Source organism: Ixodes scapularis, unplaced genomic scaffold (assembly GCF_016920785.2).
Source record: "Ixodes scapularis isolate PalLabHiFi unplaced genomic scaffold, ASM1692078v2 PGA_scaffold2__306_contigs__length_199485367, whole genome shotgun sequence".
NCBI classification, from domain to species: Eukaryota; Metazoa; Arthropoda; class Arachnida; order Ixodida; family Ixodidae; genus Ixodes; species Ixodes scapularis.
Window position 1 is genome coordinate 167,559,659 of NW_024609857.1, and position 27,893 is coordinate 167,587,551.

General features: G+C 49.9%; 1 protein-coding gene across 1 annotated transcript in view; it reads right to left on the reverse strand.

The window, feature by feature from the left end:
• Window positions 1-27,893, reverse strand: part of LOC8028175 (nyctalopin) — a 109,224-nt gene that overhangs the window by 67,604 nt on the left and 13,727 nt on the right. The gene's annotated exons all lie outside the window — the stretch shown is intronic.

Below are 27,893 nucleotides of genomic sequence, written 5' to 3' on the forward strand. Positions count from 1 at the left end.
GATATATCCGTGCTTATGCGGTGGCTGGCGGTCGGAGAGAGATCAAGCAGTTCGTTACGTTTTTAAATAAGCTCGAATTCCTTCTGTGGGTATATAAAATTGTTACCAGTCTTTTGAAAAAAAAAAAAATATATCTACATAAGTTTGGATTCTCTTTAGATCGTCAATATAGGAAACGTTTTAGTGAATATAGCAACAAACTGCGACAGCTTGTAGCTAATTCCTCTCCACTTCATTTGAATGCTGAGGCTGAAAACCGAACGAGCATCCCACTTAAAAGGGCCGTAGTGCTGAATTTTCTGTGTCACGTATAAAAGGGTACGCGGGGCAGGGATTGGAAGCGACCGTTGCGTCGGCATTCAACTGGCCCCCTGTCTGATTGAACACGAGACTCATACGAACACTGAAGCGGCAGTACTGCCCAATCTGTGCCCCAGCCTCGTTTATGCGACGGTAAAAATTCAGTAGGACAATTTCATTATGAAAATGAATAGTTGAACAAGTTAGTGGTAATTCACACTTGCTGCCTAAAGTCCGGGCTCTGCACCCCGTACCCACCTGCATCGTTTAACCCCACAGTGTTCCTTCGTGCTGCCATTTTAATTTCGATGGAGACCCAACTTTACTTTCGCCTATGGACTTTGGAAGTTTGGGTCTGAGTGTTCGTCGAAAATGTCGTACATCCTTCAGTGTTCCACGCTTCAGGATTTCATTCAAACAATTGGTCGTCCGGTCATCCAATCATGCAGAGTTTGCACGGGGAGTTGTCTGAGGAGTTACAGTTAAAGGGGTACTCCGATGATTTCTTCATGGTCCCCGATTTGCTTGAAATTTTGCTAAACTCGCCAAACAACATCGCTAGAATTGTATCCCAAATATTAGGTTAATATTTTTTTTCACGAAGTTATTGAATTTACAATTTTGGTCCTCACCGTATTTTTTAAACTGAAAGTCTCTACTGGCAACAACAAAAAAGTGACGTCAGTAGGAGTGCAGGGGTTCACTCTTTGGACTGTGGAATTCGTTCCCAGCTGATTCGAAGCAGTTTCATGGTGTCAAAGGAATGCTTTGGAAGCTCGCTCCAGGACTCGCGCTCCAGCACGGAACAAATGATTGTCACATTCTATTGTTTAGACTGCTCGCTCGACTGGCAAGCCTGCCCGCCACTGACGTCACGGCAATAAAAAGGGCGGGTATATTTGAATGTTGGTTTTTGCATCATTTTCATTTGCCGATTTCGCAATAACTATTACGAATTTCATGATAATAAATAGCATACCGGAAAGGGAAAGGCCGGGGAGTCAGAAAATATACGTAGTTGAGGTAGCTCAAAAAATCGCCGGAGTACCCCTTTAACAGCTGCGGTGTTCCCCAGATATATGACTCTTTGCTTCGCAACATCCTACGGGAGGCACCAATCCTTAATCTCCTGCGGAATGCTGCGGCTCAGCAACTATTCAATTAATCTTCCTGTGGAATTCTGAGGCTCAGCTACAGGACTTGTTAATTCTGAAGTAGGACCAACATTTTTTTGGTCCGACTTCAGGACCAACAAAGTGTTGACGCTCGCCGGTGCAACCTTCGTCGCCGCGACGTCCACTTCCAACCCGGAGACAGGGTATGGGTGTGGATACCGATTCGCCGCCGCGGTCTCAACGAGAAGCTATTAAAACGATACTTCGCACCTTACAAGGTGCTTCGTCGACCGAGTACCTGAACTATGAGGTGATGCCTGACGGAACACGGTCTTCATTATGCCGCCCTCTACGACTGGAAGTCGTCCATGTCGTGCACCTCAAGCCTTACTACGCTCGAGAGGACTATGAACTGAGTTTTTGTAGTACGCTCGATTGGACTGTAGTCTACAAGCCTCCTAGTTTGTCATCATTTTTGCTTGTGGCGCTATTTTGTTTCCTGGAACGTTGCATCGAGACGATGCGCTTTTAAAAGGGGGTAGTAATGCCACGCGCGAGCGCGTGCGTGACCAAATGGTTACCGTGCTCGGCTTTCACGCGGAGGCCCAGGTTCGATTCCGTAAGTTCGATATCCCCGCTACTCCGCCGACCTTCGGCGCCTGCGACGCTACCTCTTTGCATTTTTTCTTTCGGGCACAGTTCGCCTGTATTAAGCGTTTAGTTTCCTACTACACTAACCGTCTCTCTTAATGTCACTCGGGACAATATGTACAATAGCTCAGACATTCCTTTCATGATCCGGTGCGTCGAGGAGATTGTCACTAAAAACGGCTTGTGTAAGCTCCAGACCAGTTCTCGCATTTTGCTTTCTGGATCCCTCCAACTGATCTGGCTTTATCTCCTGCCTACCATGATTGAACAGAATAGCAGAATATTAATTAAAAAATAAAGAGTGTGCATCGGGTTCTCCCTCGCTCCAGGTCTCAGCGAGGTATACACCTGTCATTCGTAGACTGGGCGATTAATAAAGAACTTCAGGGCACTGCGCCCGACTCTAGAGCTGTGCGTTCTGGGGGTGGGAACCTTGTGATTATACCTTCAAAACTCCGTCCGAAACCATTTTACCCTGCTTCCTCGGAGCGCCGGGCGGCCTGAACTTGAAAAGAGAGGGCCCCACAAATGAAGGGCTGCAATGTTTAGGCCTTTGACTGACGTTGACCCCTCTGGTATCTGCTGGGCATACCAACAGCGATCAGTAATTTCTGTGCTTCCCTTTTGCATCTCTCATTCGAGGTCGCTCAAAGTGGGGAGATTAAAATCGCTCATCTCCTCGGCCCATGCGAAATAGCGATCCCGCCGTCTCGCCCAGAGACCCTGTTCGAACGCCTGCGCCGGCCTGGTTACCCTGTAGACATACTCTGCTCCGTCATGCAGCGGCTCCTAGGAAGCAGACTTGCGGAATCAGCGCGGGTCCTTCCACATGGCAGGACGATTGGCATTCCATAAAAGCACAAGGTGTCGCACCGTGTTCGATCCCTGGCAGCCCGGTACGGGACTAGAGTTGCATTTAGATGCAGATTTAAACTGGGGCTGATGTGTAATCTGGTAAACGGAAGTGGCTCTCCGTCACGGCGTGTAGGATCATAGTGCATCATACGTTCCGTGCCCCCACAGAATAGGTTAATTCGATACCCCTGCAGTGTGGCGCGGAATACATTGGCCAAATGGGACGGTGCGTGAATGACCGCCTCCGTGAGCGTCAAAGGAAGTGTACATCGCCAGCTGAAGGCTCTCTGCGCCCGATTGTGCTTCACACTAATTGCTGCAACACATTTGCTCCAAAATTCGCAAACAGAAGTATCATCCGAGAATACGGGGAGCGATATAGTAAGGAGGTGATTTAGGCGTTTTAAATGACGACATCCGGCCACAACGTGGGACACCTTCAGTCACTCTATCGAGGCCGGAGGTTGATTTTATACGGCCGAATATGATACTGTCACAAATGACAATTTATGAGGCGATAAAGACTGAAGAAACTAAGCGTTTAATGGGGCAAACTTGTGCCCAAAATAATAAAAGGGTACAAGAGATAATAACAGAGCGTCGCGGACGTCGAAGTCGACGTGACAACAGAGTCGAACGCTGGGGCGAAACTAACTCCTGCTTTCCACGCGGAGCCGCTTTTGTACACGCGTTGGCTTCTGGAGCATTCGATGTAGAAGGTTCGACGCGTAGAGCATTCTAACCTCGAATCAGCTAGACGGTTCTCGAATTCACCAGAACATCACATTACAGTGTAAACAAAAATGCGTAGCCGCGGCCAGGAATCGAACCCTGGCCCTTCACGTGGGAGGCAAGCGCGATAACCGTTACGCTACGGCCGCGCTGCCTACTTGGCGCGCGGCATTACTCCCCCCTTAAAAAGTGCATCGCCCCGATGCAACACAAAACAAAACAAAGCACATAAAAAGAATGGCAAACTAAAGAGTCATTTGGAACACATAAGATCCACAGTTCTATCGAGCGTAGTACGGCTTCAGGAGCACGACGTGGACGACTTCAGGTCGTGGTGGGCGGCGTGATGATGTTCTTGTTCCGTCGGGCATCACCTCGTAGTTCAGCTCGCCGAGGCGACGAAGTACCTTGTAGGGTCCAAAGTACCGTTTCAGCAGTTTCTCACTGAGGCCACGGCGACGGATGGGCGTCCACACCCACACCCTGTCTCCGGACTGGAAGTGAACGTCGTTGCGACGAAGTTTGTACGGCCCGCGTCGACGCGTTGCTGGTCTTTAATCATGAGTCGGGCGAGCTGGCGGACTTCTTCGGCGCGTTGAGCAACCGCCTGGGCGTCGTCGCTTTCATTGTCAGATGGCTCATGGGGCAGCATTGCGTCCAGCATGGTCGTTACCTTCCGACGATGTACCAGCTAGAAAGGGGTGAATCCAATGGTCTCCTGAACCGCCGTATTGTAGGCGAACGTGACGTAGGGCAACACCTCGTCCCACGTCTTGTGCTCGACGTCGACGTACACAGAGATCATATTGGCGATTCTCTTGTTGAGTCGCTCGGTCAGCCCGTTGGTCTGCGGGTGGTATGCAGTGGTTCGACGATGGCCGGTGCCACTGAGACGAAGGATCTCTTGCGTCAGCTGGGCCATGAACGAAGATCCACGGTCTGTGATGAGGACTTCAGGGGCGCCGTGCCGGAGGACAATGGACTGGATGAAAAACTTGGCGACTTCAACAGCCGTGCCTGCTGGAAGGGCTTTCGTCTCGGCGTACCGTGTGAGATAATCGGTGGCGACGATAATCCAGCGGTTTCCCGACGTTAACGAAGGGAAAAGGCCAAGTAAATCCATTCCGATCTGCTGGAACGGCATAGACGGGGGAGAAATCGGATGCAGAAGTCCTGACGGCTTCGTTGGCGGTTTCTTGCGTCGCTGACACTCGTGGCATGATCGAAAGTATAGGTGAACAGTCTTCGGTAGCCTCGGCCAGTAGTACTTTTCTCGAATCCTGGCGAGCGTCCTGCTGTAGCCAAGGTGTCCAGCCGTTGGGTCGTCATGGCATCCTTGGAATATTTCGCCTCGAAGGCTGGCAGGAACAACCAACAGCCATGCTGTGTTGTTGTTGACGAAGTTCTCCTTGTACAGCACCCCTTGCCGCATGGAGAATGTATGCAGGATTCTTAAGAAAGCACGGGGAACCGAACTCGCTTGTCCCTCTAAGTGCTCGATGAGCGCTCGCAGTTCAGGGTCATCTCGTCGGAGTGCTGCCATGTCGCTGACGTCCAAAGCGCCGAGGAAACACTCATCGTCGTCGTCTTCGATACCGGCAGGACCGGCCTCGACAGGAGCTCTTGACAGGCAGTCGGCGTCATGGTGCTTCCGGCCGGACTTGTACACAACAGTCATGTCGAACTCCTGCAGTCGTAGGCTCCACCGGGCGAGGCGTCCGGAGGGGTCTTTCAGATTCGCGAGCCAGCAGAGCGAGTGGTGGTTCGTCACCACGCGAAAAGGACTTCCATACAGATATGGGCGAAACTTTGTTATGCCCAGACGACGGCAAGGCACTCCTTTTTCAGTTGTAGAGTAGTTCCTCTCCGCCTTAGACAGCGTCCGACTCGCGTATGCGATGACTCGCTCTGCCCCGTCCTGCCTTTGAACAAGCACCGCGCCAAGTCCGGTGTTACTGGCGTCCGTGTGGATCTCTGTATCAGCGAACTTGTCGAAATGGCCAAGAATCGGGGGCGTCTGGAGTCTTCGTTTCAGCTCATCGAACGACCGCTGGTGTTTGTCTGTCCATTCGAACTTTACCGCGTCCTTCGTAAGGTGCGTCAGCGGTGCGGACAGCTTGTCGAAGTCCCGAACAAATCGTCTGTAGGAGGCACAAAGTCCGAGGAATCTTCTCACGGCCTTCTTGTCAGACGGCGGCGTAAATGCAGCTGCGGCGCGGGTCTTCTCAGGGTCAGGGAGAACAGCTTTGTTGCTCACGACGTGGCCAAGGAACTTAAGTTCACCATAGGCGAATCGACACTTTGTTGGCTTGAGTGACAGGCCGGCGGTCTTGATGGCTTGAAGCACGGCTCGAAGTCGTTTCAGATGCTCGTCGAAATCTCGTGAAAATACCATGACGTTGTCGAGGTAGACGAGGCAGCTCTGCCGTTTCAGACCTGCCAGCACGGTGTCCATGACACGCTGGAAGGTGGCTGGCGGAGTAGAAAGCCCGAACGGCATCACTTTGAATTCGTACAGTCCGTCGGGAGTGACGAAGGCAGTTTTCTCCCGGCCGCGTTCGTCGACTTCAATCTGCCAGTAGCCACTCTTCAGATCCATCGACGAAAAATATCGGGAGTGGCGCAGTCGGTCTAACGTATCGTCGATGCGGGGGAGCGGATAGACGTCCTTCGTCACAGCGTTCAGTCGATGATAGTCCACGCAGAATCGCAGGGTTCCGTCCTTCTTCTTTACAAGGACGACTGGGGACGCCCATGGACTTCTTCAGGGTTGAATGATGTCTACGTCGAGCATTTCTTGGACTTGATCCTGAATCACCTTCCTTTCCTTTAAGGAGACTCGATACGGCGACTGGTGGACAGGGAGCGCGTCGTCGTCGGTAATAACGCGATGTTTCGCCATTGGTGTTTGGCGAACTTTCGACGACGTGGCAAAACAGTCACGGTATTCAGCGAGGAGATAAACCAGAGTCCGGCGCTTAGGAGCTGGGAGCTCGGGGTCAATATCGATCGGCGGCGGCGGCGTGCTGTTCTGCTGTGACGACGAGGTTTCTTCGGAGATTGCGGTGACCACGGCTGGCGTAACGGATCTTGGAGATCCGTTACGCCTCGTGCGACGCCAATCCCTTTCTCAAGGAGCAGTTGAACGCTGCCTTCCAGAAGAGCTTCACCGTGCATGGCTGCGTTGGTTATGACGGTGACGAAAACACTCGACCGCGGCGGTAAGTTCACATGGTCGGCGATAACTCGGATCGCGGTTGACGTCGTGTTGATCTCCACCGGCGGTAAAACAGGCTTTCGCAGCGTCAGCTGATTTGCCCCGAGGTCGATGACGGCGCCATACTCGCAGAGAAAGTCCATTCCGAGGATAACGTCCCTTGAACAGTCTTGCAGAACGACGAACTTCACAGGGCACGTCTCACCGTGGATCTCGACGCGAGCAGTGCATCTCCCGACTGGTGTGATGAGGTGCCCTCCGGCGGTTCGTATTTGTAGTCCATCCCACGGCGTGGCGACTTTTCGAAGGCGGCGGGAGAGCCTCCTACTCAAGACCGAGTTGTCTGCTCCGGTGTCCACGAGTGCTGATGCGTCGTGGCCGTCAATGACGACGTTTAGGTTATTGGACACCTCTGCAGGGGTGTCGTTTCGGTCTCTGGTAGCGTTCGAGTGGGGGCCCTCCGACGTTCGTGGAGGATCTTGGCGTCGGTCGTCTTCGGCAACTCCACCTCCAGGGGTTGCCGCGCCTAGTTTCCCCGGCGTGGAGCGAGGGGCGACAGGCTTTCACGTCGGGGTCGGTGCATCGGCGAAGCTGGACGTCGTGGCGAAGGCGACCGGAACTCTCGGCGGGACGCAGGCTCGGGGGACTGAGGTCGTCGCAGGTACTCGTCGATTTCCCGAGGGCGTTCACCATAACGGGGTCGCGGGTCGTTCGGGTGGAACCCGCGCAGCCCGAGTCGACGGTATGGGCATCGGCGGTAGGTGTGGTCTGCTTCTCCGCAGTGGAAGCACAGAGGGCGTCGGTCGGGCGTTCGCCACAGATCGGTCTTCCGGGGTGCACGGGGCTCCTGAGTGGCGTACTAGGACTGGTCGTCGCGGCGTAGGTCGTGCTGCGGCGCAGGAGACTGACGTCGGGGCGGCGTCAGTCGGTGGCCGTCGGGCCACTGCGGCGTAGGTCAGGGTGGGCTCCTCGGGTGCAGCTACGCTGGCAGGAGCCTCCGGTTGAATTGTCTGCTGAACTTCTTCGCGGACCACTTCGGCTATCGACAGCGAAACCGGCTGGTTGACAGCAGGCAGCAGCTTCCGAAGCTCCTGCCGGACAACGTCTCGAATGATCTCGCGGATGCCCGGGATACTGGAGGCAAGCTCGCAGCTAGACGGCGCTAGGGCAGCGAGGCCGGGTGGTCGATGGTAGCGGCTGGCTCGGGCTTTCAGGGCACGCTCGATGTTCGTCGCCTCAGTGACAAAATCTTCGACTGTTGTCGGAGGGCTACGAACAAGGCCGCCAAAGATGTTGTCTCTCACGCCCCTCATGAGGATTCGAACCTTCTTTTCTTCCGTAGCCTGAGGGTCGGCGCGGGCGCTCAGGCGCAGAACGTCCTCCACGAAGCCGGTGACGCTCTCGTTGGGGCCCTGGGTTCGGGTTCGAAGCAGGTCTTCGGCTCTCTCTCGGCGGTGTTGGTTGAGAAATGTTGCCTTCAGCTGGCTCTTGAACACATCCCACGATGTCAAAGAAGGCTCGTGATTTTCGTACCAGTTCCTGGCAGTCCCTTCGAGCGAAAAAAAAGTGTTTTGCAGACGCTGCTCGTCGGTCCAGCCATTGTGGCGGGCGACACGTTCGTATTGGTCAATCCAATCCTCAACGTGTTCGTAGAGTTCACCGTGGAAGGGGCAGCCGTCCGCGGTGCGACGGGCATGAAGATGGCGGGAGAAGCGGGGGGTCTTGTGACTGGTCGGCCATCGTCGTCTTCTTCGGTTTGGGCTTGGCCAGCAGCGAACCGTACTCAGGATCCTCTCCCTTGGTGCGGCGGTTGGTCCGAGTTTCAGTTTCCACGATGTGTGGTCTTCTCACCGAGCCAGGAATCGGACTTGCACTGCGGGCCCTTGGAGGGGAACGCTGCACGGGCACCTCCACCAAAATGTCACGAATGACAATTGATGAGGCAATAAAGACTAAAGAAACTAAGCGTTTAATGGGGCGAACTTGTGCCCAAAATAATAAAAGGGTAGAAGAGATAATAACAGAGCGTCGCGGGTGTCGAAGTCGGCGTGACAACAGAGTCGAACGCTGGGGCGAAACTAACTCCTGCTTTCCACGCGGAGCCGCTTTTGTACACGCGTTGGCTTCTGGAGCATTCGATGTAGAAGGTTCGACGCGTAGAACATTCTGACCTCGAATCAGCTAGACGGTTCTAGAATTCACCAGAACATCACATTACAGTGTAAACAAAAATGCGTAGCCGAGGCCAGGAATCGAACCCTGGCCCTTCACGTGGGAGGCAAGCGCGATAACCGTTAGGCTACGGCCGCGCTGTCTACTTGGCGCGCGGCAATACGATCGAGCTAACAATTGAGATGGTGGATAAGAAACTTTTTCCGCTGTTCGCTGCGGAGCAACCGTTTGCAAAGGCTTAGAATACACCCCCCCCCTTCTCCCCCCAGCCGTTTGCAACGGGGGGGGGGGGAGGGGGGGATGGGGTCTTCGAGGAAGCGTTCAGATCTGCTGGTGGTGATGTCTGTTCGTGCGCTCGCCAGGAGGGCGGGGGAGGGGGGGGGGCGTTCATGGGAATGAGGTAATAATAATAATAATAATAATACTTTATTTACTGAAAAGAAATATTTTACACAAGATAGCGTACTGGCCCACGAAAGCAGAAATGCTTGTGTGTGGGTCCAGGCAGCCAACAAAACACTGCATACATCATTACACATAAGGAAGAACTGTGCACTATGCAAACGATATCAACTTTTTATCCACAGGTATTACCAGCGAGCGTTTGACACCATTTTTTGACTTTTAGCTTCACCGCGCGAATGGATGTTAAATTACTTAAAGTTTCAGGCAACGCGTTAAATAATGCAGGGATGTAATATTTCCTTTCTTTTTTACCATAATTTGTTAGAACTTTCGGCAACATAAATCTCTCTGTACGCCTTAGATTTCTTTTCTTAACCTCGTATTTGAAATCATTTTTATAATAATTACTTGTCATTGCTGCATATTTATGAAATTGATCGAATGAGAGTATGCCTAGTGCCTTCATTTTTTCTTCCAGTTCTAAGCCATCATGGACTGAACCATATGAAACGTTATTCGCAATATGCTTTATGACCCTATCAATTCCCTTTCTTTTGTACCCTGAACAATTCCCATATATCGTTATTCCATACCGTAAGATTGACTCCCCTAGAGCTCTGAAAATAGACTGCCGTAATTTTACACAGCATGCACTTTTTAGTTTGTATATATACGCGGATACTAAACGGAGCCTTCTAGTAATATGTTCTAACTGCTGTTTCCAAAGTACGTGCTCATCAAAAAATATACCTAAATATTTGACTGAAGGCTCATATGGTAATGGCTTACATCTGCAGATTGACTGATCTTGCTCATGAAGGTGGAGATATATGTTTGTCTTAAGTTCAATGCGCTTATGAGGGTTACGGAAACATACTAGCTTAGTTTTTTTGGTATTTAGAGAAATTTCGTTACTTGAGAACCAATCTATTAATAAGTTTATCTCACTCCGAAAAAGAGGAACCGCTTGCTCGTAGTCATAATGTAGTAATAATAAAACGGTATCGTCGGCATACTGAAACATTCTAGACTGCAACGGTATTGATCCTAGGTCATTTACATAAATATTAAAAAGCAAGGGGCTTAAGGTGCTGCCCTGCGGCACCCCACTTTCGATTCTTACTTTTTCACTTGTGTTGTGACTAATTTTGACCATTTGAAATCGGTCTGTAAAGTAGTTTGTAAAAAATCGGTTAAAAAGACCTCTGAATCCGTGCTTTTCGAGTTTGCGTAATAGAATTTTGTGGTCGAGTGTGTCGAATGCTTTAGATAAATCCACAAACAAGGCAAGCGCTATTTTATTATTTTCAAGTGTCTCATGTACACAGTCGGAGAAATCTTCTAGTAGTGAAATCGTACTTCTTTGTTTTCGGAAGCCATACTGTGGCTTCCGAAGGTGGCGGCCGCTACAAGGGCACGCGCAGGAACGGCGGCGGAGAGGATGGTGATCTGTTTTTTGTCAATCCCACGTTCTTGATTTGCTTTGATTCTGGATATGCCTTGAAAAACTCTGCCAGCATCTTGTTTAAGTTTTTCTGAACTTGTGGCGTAGGGTCGTTTTTTAAATTTTCGTAAGCGGGACAGTCAAGAAGTTCCCGTACCTTGCGCTCGTTGACCTCCCGGTCCAGGACGACAGTCGATTTCCATTTGTTCGCCGGTAGGATCACGGTCTCTGCATCGTCGCGGAGTTTACGAAGCGCTGTAGTTTCCTTTCTTGATGGACTGTGTCGCTGACGTTGCTGGAGTTTAGAAAGGATGAACTGCTTTAAGTCGCACTCTTTCCCGAACGCTAGGATCGTGACGGGCGATGCCGTCTTCCACAGCCGTGACCATTATTGTCAGAGGTGGGTGCGAAGCTGTCATGTTAAAACTGTGTCCTTTTGCCAAGACCACCATTCTCAGAGAAGAGGTTCTGGACGAAACTGGTGGTGTCCGTGCCTCGCCGTGCTTCTCTTCCTCTCAGCCTCAAAAGCTTCCCTTCCTGAGGTGCCCGTCGTTTCTCCATGGTAGTGAAGGCGACGCTTGTGGCGAACGACTCCAAAGACGGGAACATGTTTAAAACGTGGTGTTCGAGCTGTCGACGTCGCAGAACAAGTCGAGTTCTTTTCTCCTGATGGTTGTCTGGCATTCACGAATGTGGGCACTTACCAAACGGTGCTCCGCCTGCACCAGTGCTCAGCGTCCCTCTTGCGTGTAGACTAAGCATACCTCGGCGAACCTCACTCATGAGGGCGCTCACTCACCCTCACTCACCCTCATCTTCACAGGTTAGGTGAGGGTGAGTGAGTTTCTGAACCAGGAAAATTCATGAGCGTGAGGGTGAGTGAGGGTGAGTGAGGGCCGTGAGGGCTGCGAGGGCGGTGAGGGCCGTGAGGGCTGTGAGGGCGGTGAGGGCCGTGAGGGCCGTGAGGGCCGTGAGGGCGGTGAGGGCCGTGAGGGCTGTGAGGGCGTTTAGGACGGTGAGGGCCGTGAGGGACGTGAGGGCGGTGAGGGCTGTGAGGGCTGTGAGGGCGGTGAGGACCGTGAATGCGGTGAGGGCCGTGAGGGCGGTGAGGGCGGTGAGGGCCGTGAGGGCCGTGAGGGCCATGAGTGCGTGAGGGCGGTGAGTGCGTGAGGCGCCCTTCAGATCGAGCATCTTTCTCAGCAATTTTGATGTTAATGGCGGGTTGTTCTCTAGCTTTCCCTGGATCGACACGAATTGCTGAGATCGGGTTCGGCTCGAAATAAGGAAGCAACTCGGAGCAATTCGAATACGTTTGAAGCGGCTGCATCTAATCAGGGACGCAAAATTTTCACGTGATACCTGGTGACGGTGATGATGACACCCAAAGACTTGGTTCTGGTTTGAAATCGATCGTTTTTTTGGAAATAAACTGTTTCAGAAAGGTGCATTAGTATTCTTAACGAGATTTAAATGCATAAAAACACGTTTATAACGCGTAATTGTGTCTAAATAGTGCAAGAAAAATAAAATTTTATGACGACGATGGCAAATTGCAGCAATTGGTTGCTGCGTGTGATCGCGGGCGGCCCGTGTTTCTGGTGTTGCGACGTAAAGTTTTTGGGCGAAATTGCCCCATCTGAAGCTGGCCTGAGTGGCGTGAGGGCCATGAGTGACGTGAGGGGTGTGAGGGCCGCAAGGGCGGTGAGGGGCGTGAGGGCGGTGAGTGGCGTGAGGGCGGTGAGTGGCGTGAGGGCGGTGAGTGGCGTGAGGGCGGTGAGTGGCGTGAGGGCGGTGAGTGGCGTGAGGGCCGTGAGGGCGGTGAGGGCGGTGAGTGGCGTGAGGGCTATGAGTGCGTGAGGGCCGTGAGGGCGGTGAGGGCCGTGAGGGCGGTGAAGGCGGTGAGTGGCGTGAGGGCTATGAGTGCGTGAGGGCCGTGAGGGCGGTGAGGGCCGTGAAGGCGGTGAGTGGCGTGAGGGCCATGAGTGAGTGAGGGGCGTGAGGGCCACGAGGGCGGTGAGGGCCGTGAGGGCGGTGAGTGCGTGAGGGCCGTGAGGTTCAGTGAGGGTGAGTCAAGGGCTGAAGGTGAGTGTGACTGTGAGGGTGAGGATGAGTGAGGGACTGAGGGTGAGTGTAGCTGTGAGGGTGAGGGTGAGTAAGGGGCCTAGGTGAGTGTGGCTGTGAGGGTGAGGGTGAGTGAGGGCGACCTAAAATGCCGACCTCTGAGACTAAGTGCATGAGACGGAGGCTTTGTGGAACCACGTGCATGTCCCGGCAGGCCCTCGTAAACTCGAAGTTAGCATTGTAGGTAAAAATACTCTTAGTGATGTTGACATACCGTTTCTCCAGCTCTGCTATCTCCAGTCGGAAGTCCTGGCGTAAAGACTGGAACGTAAATCTATCTGAGAAAGATTTGTCTGGTTGGATAAAGCTGTATAGTTAAAAGAAATGAACTCAAACAAAAGCCCGCAAAAAGTACGGCCCAACGTTTCGAAACGCATTCCGTTTCTTCATCAGGGGTGACTAAATAGGCGGTGCAGCAGCTTTCTTCGCCTTCTTCTTGACCATTGAGATACCTTTTTTTTCTTTTTTCCCGGGAGCGTTCATTTTGCGAATCGAAGATATTTCAAGAACGACTCAGCATAAGAAGGACGTGCGAAAATTCGATCGTGGGCGCAGCGCCGTCGCCGAACACTACGAGGACCTCGACAATAAAATTAACATCACAAACACGCGCGTGCTTGACGTGGAGTCACATATTCGGAAAAGGCTTTTCCTGGACTCCTGGTACATTCAACATACACCGAGAACAAAAACAGCTGCCTGTGTGCCTTGCTAACAATGGATCACCCAGGGTTTACGTCACATGGCAAGCAAAGCTGCCAAATGAACACACCCGAAAAAAAAAAAAGAAGTACCTCGATGGGCAAAAACAAGAAGAAAAAAGCTCCTGCATGCTCTTGCTATTCAGTCACCCCTGATTAAGAAACGAAACGCGTTTCAAAACGTTGGGTTGTACTTTTTGAGGGCTTGGGATGGAGTTAATTTGCTTTGACTATATAGCTTTACGCAACCAGACAAATATTTTTCAAACATGTCTAAGTTCTAGTCTTTACATAATGACTTTGGACAGCACAGCTGGCGAAACGGTTTGTCAATATCACTCGGAGCATTCGTACATACAAGACTCACCTTGAGTTTACGAGGGCCTGCCGGGACATGCACGTGGTTCCATGAAGCCTCCGTCTTCAGCACCTAGTCCACACGCAAGAGGGAGACAGAGTCCTTGCGCAGGCGGAGCACCGTTCGGTGAGTGCCCGCATTCACGAATGCCAGACCAGCCTCAGTGGAAACGAACTGCACTTGTTCTCCGCACGTCGGCAGCTCGAACACTACTTTCCAAACGTGTTCCCGTCTTTGGTGTCTTTAGCCGGAGGCGTCGCCTCCATTGCCATAGAGAAACGACGGGCATCTCAAGAAGGGGAGCTGTTGAGGCTGAGAGGAAGACAAGCACAACGAGGCACAGACGCAGATATTTTAATCCAGTATCTTTCCTCTTAGCAGTTACGCTCGTGCGAGATTGGTGTCTTGGCAAAGTGACAGAGTTTCAACATAATCACTTCGCGCGCATCACTGCCTAAAACGGTCGCGGCTGTGCAAGACGGCATCGCACGTCTCGATCCTTGCGTTCGGGAAGCAGTGCGACTTAAAGCTGTCAGCATCTTCTCAAAACTGCCGCAACGTCAGTGATACAATCTATCAAAAGACGAAACTACGACTCTCCGTAAACTCCGCGAGGATTCAGAGATCGTGATCCTGACGGCGAGCAAAGGGAATCGACCGTCGTGCTGTACTGACAGGCGTGCGAACACAATGTGCGGGACCTTCTTGACATCTCGTGAACGAAAATCGCAGAATAGACCCTACGCCACAAGTTCAGAGGGACTTGAGCACTATGCTGGCAGATATTTTTAAAGCCTACCCTGAATTAAAGATCCTTTACCTGCGGCTCATCAGCAGAAATTACTTTGCTCCAAGCTTCTACGGGCTCCTCAAGATTCACAAGCCTAACGTTCCGCTCAGACCTATCGTAGACTTCATGACTTCGCAGCTTCGGGCACTTTCGAGCTACCTTCACCGCACACCGGCGCTAGACGTTGGAAACCCACCGACTCATGTACAAAACATCAACCACCCTGTGTAGCGCGCCTCGCATGTAACATTCAGCGAGGTTAACAGCATGGTGTCTTTTGACGTGGTGTCACTTTTCACGAGCGTCCCTTCTCCCTTGGCAGTCACCGCAGTCAAAGAAGCCCTCAAGAAAATCGCCAACCTGGGCCCAAGGACCGTGTGTTGAAACTTATTGTGTGGAAGCGGGCATCCCGACAAAGAGGAAGAAGAAGCGGGAGCTCGAGAAATAGAATGCACGAGATGGATCGAGGCCTGGCTATTAGCGGCGAGATGTTTTGGTGGCGCCCTCCTATGGTTCCCCCTTGTGACGTCATTACCTTGCGAACAACAATTTCGATGGTGTTTGTAAATAGCATGGTGGAAGCTTGAAATCATTGCGCTCTCAAAGCAACACTGCCAACACCGTCGAAATTAAAGTTCTTTCATTCCTCTTATTTCCGTCGATGGTATACCCTTTCCGACGTCATAGTCAGCTTTTGGGCCAATCGTGGAAGGCCGACCACAGCGACGCTTTTGGTCGCGCACGTCGCCAATAAGCGGACGATGCCGGACATTTTAATGTAAATATTCGTATATAAATGCTGCTGTTGGCTTCATCTACTAACGACCAGTCAGCCGTTCTTACAACATGGTGCCGAAACCCGGGAGAGGGCTTAACAAAACGGTGAGAACCTGACTGGACCCATCAACAGAAGGTCACAACAGCCAACCTATAGCAACGATCGACCGGCAAGATGAGCAAGATTTTAGCCAATACAACGGACGCCCAAGACAATATCACCCTCAACGATGTCGACATCGAGCACTTTCTGCAACAAAGATCTGCGTTACGCAACAAGGTAACGACACTCTTTGATTTTCTGGAGAAAGCAATGCCAGAAACAACGACAGCCGGACAATTTAACGAAATCATCGAGATGCTAACAAACTATGAATCTCAACTTAAGTACCTGGATGATGCTATCGAACCATTCATACCCACTGAAGAACTTGAAGAAGAATACACTCACGTCATAGAACTAAACGACTGTATCGTAGGACATCTATCAATGCTGAAGATTAAAGCACAACTAGTCAATCAGCAGGTGACGAAACTGGAAAAAGTAGAGAGAGAAAAGCCACAATTATCTAAACAACGTAATATATCAGATATGAGTTCCATCAGACCACATCTCGTGAGACAAACTCAGCCTTACAGCAACAATTATGAACTCGGAACTGTCACCGGTGTGACAACAGACTACGCTGACGATCGTCTAGTCATAGACCATAAGTCAGAGTAGCAGACGAAAGACAGATGCGCATCAACTGGAACGACAAAGGTGACCAATACGCTACTGGACGACAACCCCGTACAGGCGACTTCATCGAAAAACATAGTCTACATGCTAACTGGAGAAGAAGTCATGTCTGGTTTCAAGAAAGAGTATGAAGCCGGCACTCACAGAAGTCCTCACATTCAAAACGAAGGCGAGTTGAAAACAAAAAAGAATAGAGTCAGAAAAGCACAAAAAGATAGGAAGAAACGGAACCGTGCCAAAGCAACTAAACAAATAAATGGAACCTACTTGAACAGGAATGTCAAACGACCTCCTCAACGAAACAAGCAATTTAAGAAACAATGGAGGCTATACAAGCAACGAAGCACAAAACAAAGAATCGGCATACATCAGCGCCTAACGAGAGCTATAAAGGAGATTAGGAAAAGAGCGCATCGTACACTTCGCGCCTTGTCCCGTCCCCGTGGTTTTAATACACGTGGCTGCACGATCCACTTCCAGATTCAATGGAATAAAGGATGGAAGACTAAATCGCTCGCTCACACAAGGCAAGACATCGTCCCTGGATTCTATGCAAATGACAGACATGACGTGACACAGAACGACCTAAACGGCAATGATAAAATAATCGCCAGGCTACCAACGCGACCTTCCGGAAGCATGGACGTCCAGAGAAGGTCAGAATTATCTTTCTTCCAACTTTCAACTTTAAATGCAACGGCACATCAGCTATTTCTTCTTCTTGCGGGGAGGAGTGTGTTGAAACTTATTGTGCGGAAGCGGGCATCCCGCCAAAGAGGAAGAAGAAGCGGGAGCTCGAGAAATAGAATGCACGAGATGGATCGAGGCCTGGCTATAAGCGGACGATGCCGGACATTTTAATGTAAATATTCGTATATAAATGCTGCTGTTGGCTTCATCTACTAACGACCAGTCAGCCGTTCTTACCACACCGTGCTCAGTGTAGAGGCATACCGCCTGCTCGAGGTTTGTCTCAGCAGCACATACTTTAGCTACCAAAGTGAGCTTTTTAAGCTGGTCAGCACAACGGCGATGGGTGCTTCTGAATCGGTCACCGCGGCAAACCTAACAATTGAAACAATAGTACAGCGAGCGCTAGGGTCTTTCTTCAACAGACCCGATGTTTTCATGCGCTACGGGATGACTGCTTTTGCGTTTTAAAGAAAGCTGATGTGAACGATATCCTTGCCCATCTCAACTCCATCCAGCCGGCCATAGAGTTTACTGCAGAGTACGAGCTAGATAACACCTTGTCGTTTCTCGGTGTGCAGTGGCAAGGCAAGGGGAAAGACTAAAGTTCACGATGTACCGGAAACCTATTCACTCCGGGCGCTACCGGGCACTCACCATCGGTGATTTTAAAAGTGGTATGCAGGGCAAGAACTGTCTGCTCATTGGACGCCGACCGAAGGAACAAGAAGCAGACAATCGTTGCTGACCTACAAGAAAACGGCTATGCCAGCAGCTTTGTTGAGCGCGTTGCCCGCCATCAAGGTGGCGCCCACCAAAAGGTTGAGGCACCAATTGAGACGTAACCTTGCCCTGTCGTGCGCGTCAGCGTCCCCTACCTAAAGGGGACCAGCGAAGCGCCCGCGCGTGTGCTGAGGAAGAAGGTCTTTCAAGTATCACACAAGCCAGTGTTGTCGCTGGGCTGGTTCATGCGACCACCAAAGAACTGGCTTCCAAAGAAAAAAGCTCAAGGCGGGGTCTACCAGAATCCACGCGCAGAGTGCCCTGCGTCCGTACATCGGCGAATCGGAGATCTTTCCTAAACAACTCCGACAGCATCAGAACGACGTGCGAATATTTGACCTTGAGCGCAGCGCTGCTGCCGAACACTGCGAGGACCTCGACCATTCAATCAACTTCTCGAACACGCGCGTGCTTGGCGTGGAGCCGCATACATCACGTGCCCTTTTAGACCTGATATATCTTAGGATTTTTGTATGGCTAAACTTTGCAGTGCACATACGATCCCTTACGTGTGCAGCAAGGTGGCCAACTGATGACGACATCAAGCATACGGCAGGTTTTCGTAGGCGGTAATTGATGCATCGTCTGGTCTGAACCATATATTCATTCATTCATTTATTCATATACATTTATTTATATATTTTGCCACAGGTGAACGGAGTTGCATACATCATTCCTCGTTGGCAGTCGCCGTATTGTTGCTGATTTTTCACTGTACACGAAGCTTGCTGTGGTTGGAAATTGTTGATTCTCGGCCACAACCGCTGAAGTTTGTCCGGTGCAGAAAGTGCCACTTGGACTTCATGTTTAGATGCGATCTTTTTTAAGTTGTGTGTAATTCGATAAATGCATGGCAGCACTGCTGGTTGGTGATTCTTGTCTCGTGTGTGTTCTCGTTGTCCAATGTAGATGAATAATAATTCAGCGATTTCAAACAATATCGAACTCCGGAACCCAGGTGCCTTATATCTGATCTGATAGATTTCAAACCTTTCACTCATATTTCTCTATAGAGTGTATTAAAATGACAGTTGCCATTTTAGCGCACTTCCTGTCTCCCTAGTCCTTCCTTCCTTGTTGTTTTGCGCTATATAGACTCATGACCAGATCCGAGCGACGCGGCGCCGCGCGGAATTGACGTAGGGACGCCAGCTCCGGTTGCCATGGATACTGGCGCGCTCTGCCGCGCGGCGCCCGTTTTCATCGCCTCATGTGTCCCCTGCCTTAAATCAGTAACGGCTGTTGTCTACCCAGTCAAGCAAATTTGAAACTAACAGTACAGGAAGAGCTAGCAAAAAGATTGAGTCCACCGAAACCAGTGGTTGCGGATAAGCGAAGGTTATCGGTATCTCCCCATTTGGAGCTCGAAGCATGTTACGCCTCGGGTGCCTTTTCGCGCACGAAACTGCGCTGCTCAAAATAAGTCGGCGAAAAATAAATCTGACCCGTGTTTCATAAAAGCCAGACGTGCAGACTTGAGCCAGAACTGACAAATGCAGTAAACACCAATTAATTTGTGCCGATTATCTAGAGACACAAAAGCAAAATCGATTGCCAGCGCTTTGTACATAAGGCTTCAGAGCTGAGCATCGAATTGCTGAAACGGGTGCGGCCGGCTGAGAGAGCCTAGCGTGTGAGCTCTGAAGACGCGCTCTACATGACTTGTCCCAGGAGATTCCGCAGCGTCATTGAAGAACTTTAGCGAGAACAAAAAACGCTATCATCGACCTCATTCTCGACATTCTTCCCACCAGCGGACACGTGATTCAACGACGAGGAATTCCTGCTCTAATAAGTGACTGAGACGATCGATGCTAGAGAAGTGTGTCATTCCATTGAAACTTCCATTTATGTAAGTCCTATCATTCGCACGACATACGTTAAGCGAAAACAGTCGGAGGCTACGGAGGTTTTCTGAAAAAAAATTGGCCGTAAACTAAACGATGTCTACCAATCTCCCATAGATGTGAATGCGTGCTCCTCGTGCAAAGAAGGGATGACCAATTTGCATGGTGCCTATGCCAAGTGCACGTCACAGCAAGAACGCTACCTTCTCCTCTCCCTCTTGTCATGTCATGTTTCAAAGAAAAATATTCTGAAAAGTATCCCCGAAGCCATGGTGCACACTTTGGACAAGTCGAGGAAGCTGAAGAAAGAAATGAGGGTTTGTGCGGCAGCTTACCCGTATGAGGGACATCCTCTAGACGAAAAGAATATGGCAATCGCGCTTTCATATTACACATCTGTTAACTTCTGGTCTTCGTTCAGATCAGAAGGCAGAAAAAGGGTACTCGCATTAGTAGAAAGAAGATAAAAGGAACGTTTTAATACTTAAGCGGTTGGAGTGGCCACACAGGCTGTGGTTTCGTCGGTCACGATTGCCACACAGGCATTCCAGTCTCACACGTGCTCGTGCACACACAGTGCTCCGGCTCACGAGGTCTCGTCGTCGTCTTTTTTCTTTAAGGGGTCGCTTACTTGTGGGAAGTCTACACTCGGCCATCCTGGAGCCTTAACGTCCTCGTTAAGTTTGAAGACACACACAAATATTAAAGTAATAGATGAGCACACACGAAAGGAAAAATTACTGAACGACTTCACATCAAACAGTCTCGCAGTCTAGCAGGCAGCGTGCGTTTTTTTGAAGGCCTTCTAGCTGCTGGGAGCCCCTCTTGCTCGTCTCCCGAATCTTCGGAGGCGACATCGTCGTCGAGGTAGGACGCTGCCGTCGTCGTTGACCATCCTTTTAACTGGGAGACGTGCACCGTCGTTGCGAACCGGCTCCCAGAACTTTGATCGAGCTCTGCTACTCGATAGGTATCTGCTGGCAGCACCTTGGTGACAACCAGGGGTCCTCGGTACTTGGGTTGTGTCTTCGTTGGGTTTCCGGTATGTTGTGTTGCTCTCCTCATAAATACAACTTCTCCCACATCGTACAGCTTTGCTGGGTAGTGCCGACGATCATACGTCTGCTTGCTTCTTTCCTGTTCCTCCAGCAACCGTTGTCTTACACGTACTCGCAGCTCGCTAGGATCCTTCCATGTGGCCTCATCATCCAATGCTAGCTCCTGTAGCGCAATTCCGTAGAAGCTTGGCTTGTGCACTCCATGAAGGAGTTCGAATGGTGTCTTCCCTGTTGTCTTGTTCACAGCATTGTTCAGGCTGCACTCTGCGTGTTTGAGTTTAACGTCCCAGTCTCGGTGGTCGGGATCTTTCATGGCTGTTGTGATGACAGGCAGCACTGTTCGGTTTACTCGCTCGACTTGGCCGTTGGCCTGGGGGCGACGCGAGGAGTTGAGCACATGTTGTATGGTGCGTGTTGTGCAGAACTCTTCAAACGCTCTCGATGTAAAACAGCTTCCTCTGTCTGTGATGATGGTTTTAGGCAGACCTCTTTCAAGTATGAATTCCCCCATCGCACACAGCACATGCTTGGCTGACGTGTCTCGAGTAGCAAAAAGTCGCACAAACTTTGTTAAGTTGTCGACCATAACCAGGAGGTGCTGGTTGCGCTTCTTGCTTTGAACAAACGGTCCCATATGGTCAAGGTGCACTGTCTCGAAGGGACGCTTGCCAGGAGGGATGGGATTCAGAAGTCCTTCCTTTCTTCCACCAGGGACCTTGTTGAAAATGCATTCAAAGCATTGCGAGATGTGCTTGCGCACATAGTTGCGCATCCGAGGAAACCAAAAAGTTTCCTGAAGCTTTGCGACCGTTCTGTCCACCGAAAAATGCCCTATAAAAGATCGTGGCACTGTACCACTACCGCTTTACGTATTGCCTTTGGCAGCACAAACTTCATTGATCGCTGTTTGTCCTGATCAATGGTGTGCATGAGCTTGCCATCCCTGCGGGCATAGTCCTTGGCTTTACTCTTGTCTTCCTTAGTACGGAGGTCTTCCGGTTTTTCCAGTATCTCGAACAGCTGGCGCAACTCCTCGTCTCCTCTTTGCATGGCTAGTATCTGATCCTCCAGGCTGCAAGTCAGGCACACTTCGAAGCGCCCTTTCAGAAGGTCATCCATGGTGTCGCTCGAGCCTTCCACGGGCTGCCGACTCAGTGAGTCAACATGCAACATCTGGGTACCAGGTCGGTGCCTTATCGTGAAGTCAAATTCCTGCATGAGGTCATACCAACGCGCGATTTGAGGCTTCTGAGTTCGCTGGGCATTCAAGTAGACGAGCGCTTGACAGTCAGTAACTACCGTGAAGTGAATGCCCAAGAGTAGGGATCTCAGTCGATCCACTGACCAAACAATGGCCATGAGTTCCAGTCTTGATGAATGATACTTGCTCTCAGCCTCAGTTGTCTTTTTGCTCACACAGTAGACAAGATGCCACTTATTGTCCTTTCGTTGTAGCAACATTCCTGCCAGCCCCTTTGAACTAGCGTCTGTATGCAATTCACTCTCTGCCTTGGGGTCAAAAAGCTGCAACACAGGCTTCGACGTGAGGCGTTCTTTCAAGTCTTGGAAGCTGTTTTCTTGTTCTGTTTCCCACTCGAAAACAGCATCTTTCTTTGTGAGTCTTGTCAATGGTTCGGCGATCAGAGCATATTTAGGGACGAATTTCCGAAAAAACCCACTCAGTCCCAAGAATCGCCTTACGTCATGCACATCTTGAGGGATCGGAAACTGGGCGATTGCATTCATCTTGGCCTCTCCTGGCTGCATCTGCCCTCCGCTCAAGCGGAACCCCAGAATGTCCACGCTATCTTTGGCGAACGCGCACTTGCCGAGGCGCAGGGTCAAATTCGCATCCTTAATAGCTTGCAAAACTTGTCTTAGCCGGTGAATCATATCGTTCCAGTCTTGCGCTGGGATGAGAACATCATCTAAGTAGCACAGAACCACTCGTCCCCTTAGCGGCCCTAAGACACGGTTCATAAGGCGTTGGAAGACAGCTGGTGCATTCGTGAGGCCAAACATCATTCTTTCGAACTGACCTGTTTCATCTGGCGTGATGAATGCAGTCTTACGCTTAGCCTCTTCCGTTAGAGGCACTTGCAGGCCTCCGTGTGCAAGATCCAAGACCGTGTAGAGCGTCGCTCCAGCAAGTCCTTCGAACTGGTCATCGATGTTGGGTAAAGGGTACTTCTCCTTTACTGTCTGGGAGTTCAGTCTCCTGTAGTCGACCACCATCCGCTTTTCTCCAATTTTTTTGTCGACTACTAGCACAGGGCTAGCATAATCGGATGTTGTCTCGGTAACCACACCGAGATCTTTCCACTCCTTAACAATCTTCCGTATTGTTTCCCGTCCTTCGGCATTTGTACGATACGGCCGCGCAGCAAAGGGGGTGCTACCCGGAGTCTCAACAATGTCCATTTCCACGACTGATGTGCAACCCAATTCACTTGGCGTCATTGCAAAGCACTCTCTGAATTCGTTCAACAGTTCTACTAGTTCAGACTGTTGCACCTTGGTTATTGCAGGTCCAATGTTAACTTCCGTCCCCTGGATGGGTCGTCTGTCGATTTCCCTCGCCTTGTCTTGCTCGCCACCGGTGTGGACCTCAGAAGTGCCCTTGATGTCAACCTGCAAGATTTCAACTTGCTTGGCTCGCCCAAGTGGTTGTCCCTTCCTGATGACGATATCACCACTACCTGCAGGATACATAGGTATCGTGACCTCACCGAGAGTCATGTCAATTAGAATGTCCGTCCCGCAGTGTCTGTAAATGACAGGGCCTGTGACACTTTCGTCTGCCGTCAGAGTTATCCAGTTGACCGAGTCTTTCTGGAGAATGACCTCCTTCCTTGCTTTCAGTTGTAGTTTTTGGTGGTGCTCAAACGGTTCTAAGTGCGCAAACGGGCAGTCCCTTAGGTGCCAGAATCGAAAACAGCCTCCAACTCTTGCATATGTCAAGTAGGGCAGTTCAGTAAACGTTCGTCCAACCAATAGGTCCACCGCCTGGGCTTCATCCGGGACAACAAGAATTGGAACATCCTTCGCTAGGACACCATCGATCTTTATGTCAGCCTTGCATCCTCCAATGCTCCTAGATACAGGCACGCTGCTGTTTCCAAAACCATACAGGGGTGTTGACTCCTGAACAAGCTCTGTGCCACATCGAGCTGCCGCGGACGCACGAAGTAAACAGCCGGAGCTGCCCGTGTCAATGAGTCCAATGAGGGGAAACTTGTCATTTAGCATGACTTGCTTCAGCAAAACACCAACTCTCACTGTTTCATTCGATGGTTCACTCACTGTGTTTGCCTCGTTACGCTCTGGTTGTGCCACCTCTCTGCAATGACGTTGGGTATGGTCAGTTCCGTTGCAGCGCAGGCACTTCAAGGGTCGCTTAGGCTGGGGGCAGTCCCGTGCCAAGTAGCCATACTGGTTGCAGTTCTAACATTTTCGTTCTCCTCTTTCATTCGAGAGTGGCGGCCGTTTGTCAGTGGTGTTCCTTGCATCGTTAGTTTTTCTTGCGAATTTCGCACCTGGGTCTTGGATACTGGCCGCATCGGTCATGCTCTCCTTGTCTCGGGGACCACCAAAACGTTCTTGCCTTTCACGTTCGATCCTCTCAAATTCTTGGATATCGTGCAGAAGGTCGTCATCGTCGTCATGGGTTTTTCCCAACAGCATCGTACTTAATTGTCTTGAACGCAGGCCCGTGATAACTTGCTCCCGCGTATCGCAAAAGTCAAGTCCCGCCCCCTTGCACAAACGAACTTTAGAGTGTAAGTTGGCCGTTGTACTTTCGCTCCGTTGCTGGACGCGATCCTGCATCCTTCTCCAGCGTTCCGCTGCACGCGTCTGGCTGACAAAGGTTCGGCGAAATTGGTCCTCGAACTCTTCCCACGAGGTGATGTCAGCGCTGCGTGAGCGTAGCCAATCCTTGGCGGCTCCCGTGATGTGGGACTTGGCGCTCTCGAGCAGAAATGATGACGGCCATTTATGGAGCGTCGCCGTTCGCCGCAGGTTCTCCACCCATTCACGAGCTGATGCTGCGTCCTCACTGCCGTCAAATTTCGAAATGCTTTTACTCAGGTCGGGCATTACTTGGAATGTCGTCACGCCTTGCGATTTCACCGCCGCTGATGATGCCGTTGCTGTAGTCGAAATCAGGCGTTCCAATAAGTCCTTCAGCAGACGATCTTTTTCCACGCGATCACTTTAAGGAGTTCACGCACGGAGACTCCTTCGCCTTGATCGGTGGCTTCGGCTGAGCTGGTCGTCTGTGGAAGCTTGTCCTTGTCCATCTTCGATTTAGTCAAGCAGCGTGAAGCTCGTAGTACTTCCGGGCAGTTATCGATCCATATCCCACTTCTGAGATGTTAACTTCTGGTCTTCGTTCAGATCAGAAGGTAGAAAAAGGGTACTCGCATTAGTAGAAAGAAGATTAAAGGAACGTTTTAATACTTAAGCGGTTGGAGTGGCCACACAGGCTGTGGTTTCGTCGGTCACGATCGCCACACAGGCATTCCAGTCTCACACGTGCTCGTGCACACACAGTGCTCCGGCTCACGAGGTCTCGTCGTCGTCTTTTTTCTTTAAGGGGTCGCTTACTTGTCGGAAGTCTACACATCTCATGCCACTGACTGTACGAGGCAAAGCCCTAAGAAGAAAAACGTGCGGAGTTTTATTGACGGTCAAGAAGCAATTGTCACTAAGCGGTTTTTGACCCGATCAATTAGGGAAACTTATGGGGAATTCAAAACACCACATCTGGAATCAAACTAACGAAGTTTTATTCCCTTCGTTCAAAGTGCACAAAAAGACCCAGTTCACGAAAAATGCGCATCTGTTTGCTTCAACTTTTCACTTTGCCTTACCTCCCTTTTGTATGCAACTGGAAGGTCTGTGACTTCTGAAGACGTTCCGAAGCTGTTCCTGTGTGAAACCCTTTCGAAAGATTGTTTCCTGCTAGCAGGCGAATTCTGCTGCAATGGTATCTCTTGTTATGCCAGGAGTCGAACTCTAAGACGAACTGTAGTTGGCCTTGTGGGAGTGTGGCGGCGAGTTTGTTAATAAACATTTCGGAGCCACAGAATTCCTCAACGAGTTTGAAAAGTGGGTGAAAAAGTATATTCCCCAAAATCACATCCGGTGCGCTTGAAGAAAATACATATGGTTCAACAAAGCGCACGTAAAGTCACGTACTGTGATTATGCACTTCGATTTTGCTGAAAACCGGAGTGTTCTGATCGAACGTGCTGTACAGGGATATAATTGGAAAAACAAGATGGAGTCTATCTTTACCTGCGTTACTATGACCAAGCGAGGAACGCTAAGCTTTGGTGTTGTGAGCGACGACATTTGCCATGAGTTGGCACATGCGGTGTTTGCAGTGAACATCATCGAAGGGCAGTTGGAGAAAATTCTACATATTTTCTGTAAGTTTGTTTATGTTTCGGACGGCGCTCCGAGCCACTTCGACAACAGGCACCAGGTGTACGAGTTTAAGAAGAAGAATGTTGCCACCAAATGGATATACACAGCGTCAGGGCACGGAAAAAGCGCATGCGAAGGAGTGGGCGGCGTGCTCAAGCATTATGCATCACTTCATAACTTGTCAAATGCAGAGTTGAATTCTATATAAAACGCGCAAACCTTCGTTGAAGCGCTCAGCCAGAAAATCAAAGGAATCATTCTACTCTCGATATGCCAAGAGGAGATCTCCCAATTTCGGTAATCAAAGAAAAAAGAGTGGGAAGAGGAACGTCCCTCAAGGGGAATCCGATCCTCAGACGTGTGGAGGAAGGAGGAAGGCATCTTCACCATCGTCTCAGAAAGGGTTTGTGAAACACCAGAGTAACCAAACATATGTGCTAAGAGTATGGCATAAAATGATAACACGTACTGCTTTATGTCCCAAATGGTTCCTAAACCTCAGTGAGTGCGTGCCGGCAGACTTAGCAGTGCAACTCTAGACAGAGTAGCTCATATAGACACTGCCAAAAGCCCTTAACTAATTCACAGCTACATCGAACTTGCTTATTAATACCGTATGCTTTCTTCGAATAATGTGCCGTGTATCTGTATTGACCCCTTTCTGCATCCTTACTTTTGTGTATTGCGGAAGTAAAAAACCGTGCCGCCCACAAGTGGAGATATGTAGGATGTGCGGTGAGTAAAACACAGCGATTGGTTTCAGAAAGATTTGTATATAACGTATCAATCATGTCGTGACTTTCTATGTCTTAGTAATATGACAGATAACAGCTAGTCATGCTAGTTTACGCCGAGTGTTTATAAATCAAAACAGTACGTCTGTTCCTCTTCAATATTGAAAGTATACTAGGCCTGCTGATTCGATTAGATATGATGCTCCAGATTTCCCGCTCTTAACAAAACAAAATATTTATTCAATACCAAAAGATAGCGTGTATGTTGAATTTCAAAACGCAGAAAAAATGCAAAAAAAAAAAAAACCTTTTTCACCATTCAAAGAAACACTTACGTCGGTATGTCTGACTTTGGTCTTGCAAAACGAACATGTTTGTTACGATATTGAGGCTTAAAATAAAACGTAAAAAAAATAATCACTTTCTAGACTTGTTTGTATAGAAAACGAGTATCACATATAAGTTTTAACAAAAAATGTTTTTTTCTTAAAATTAATTATCTAAGTTGATACTTTTTGGTTTTTACATAGAATTAACGTTCACGTACTGCAAAAGAAATTTGACACAGCTAAGCCGTTTTATAATATAAGTAAAGAGCGTATTCTGGGCTTTCCACCGACATAAAAAAATGTCGATGTAACCGAAGTGGATCACAAGAATATAATTCTCAAAGTTCAGCAACAATTAACCGAAGGGGCGTTTTTGACATTTTTAAGGAAAATAACCAAAACGCCTGAAATTATTTCTGACTACTTAGCGACCTCAGCGAAATTAACGAGTCTCGGTACACCGCAAACCTTCGCGTGAATTATGTGACCTTCGGCGATTCATTCCGCATGGACGCCGCAGAATGGACGCTGAAGCCTCATTCGCACGAAGAGATTCTCGCTATTTTCAGTCATGACGTAAACCGTAGCTGAGATGGTCAATGTCGATACTGAAAATCGCAAGTAGAATCGGACCAGTTA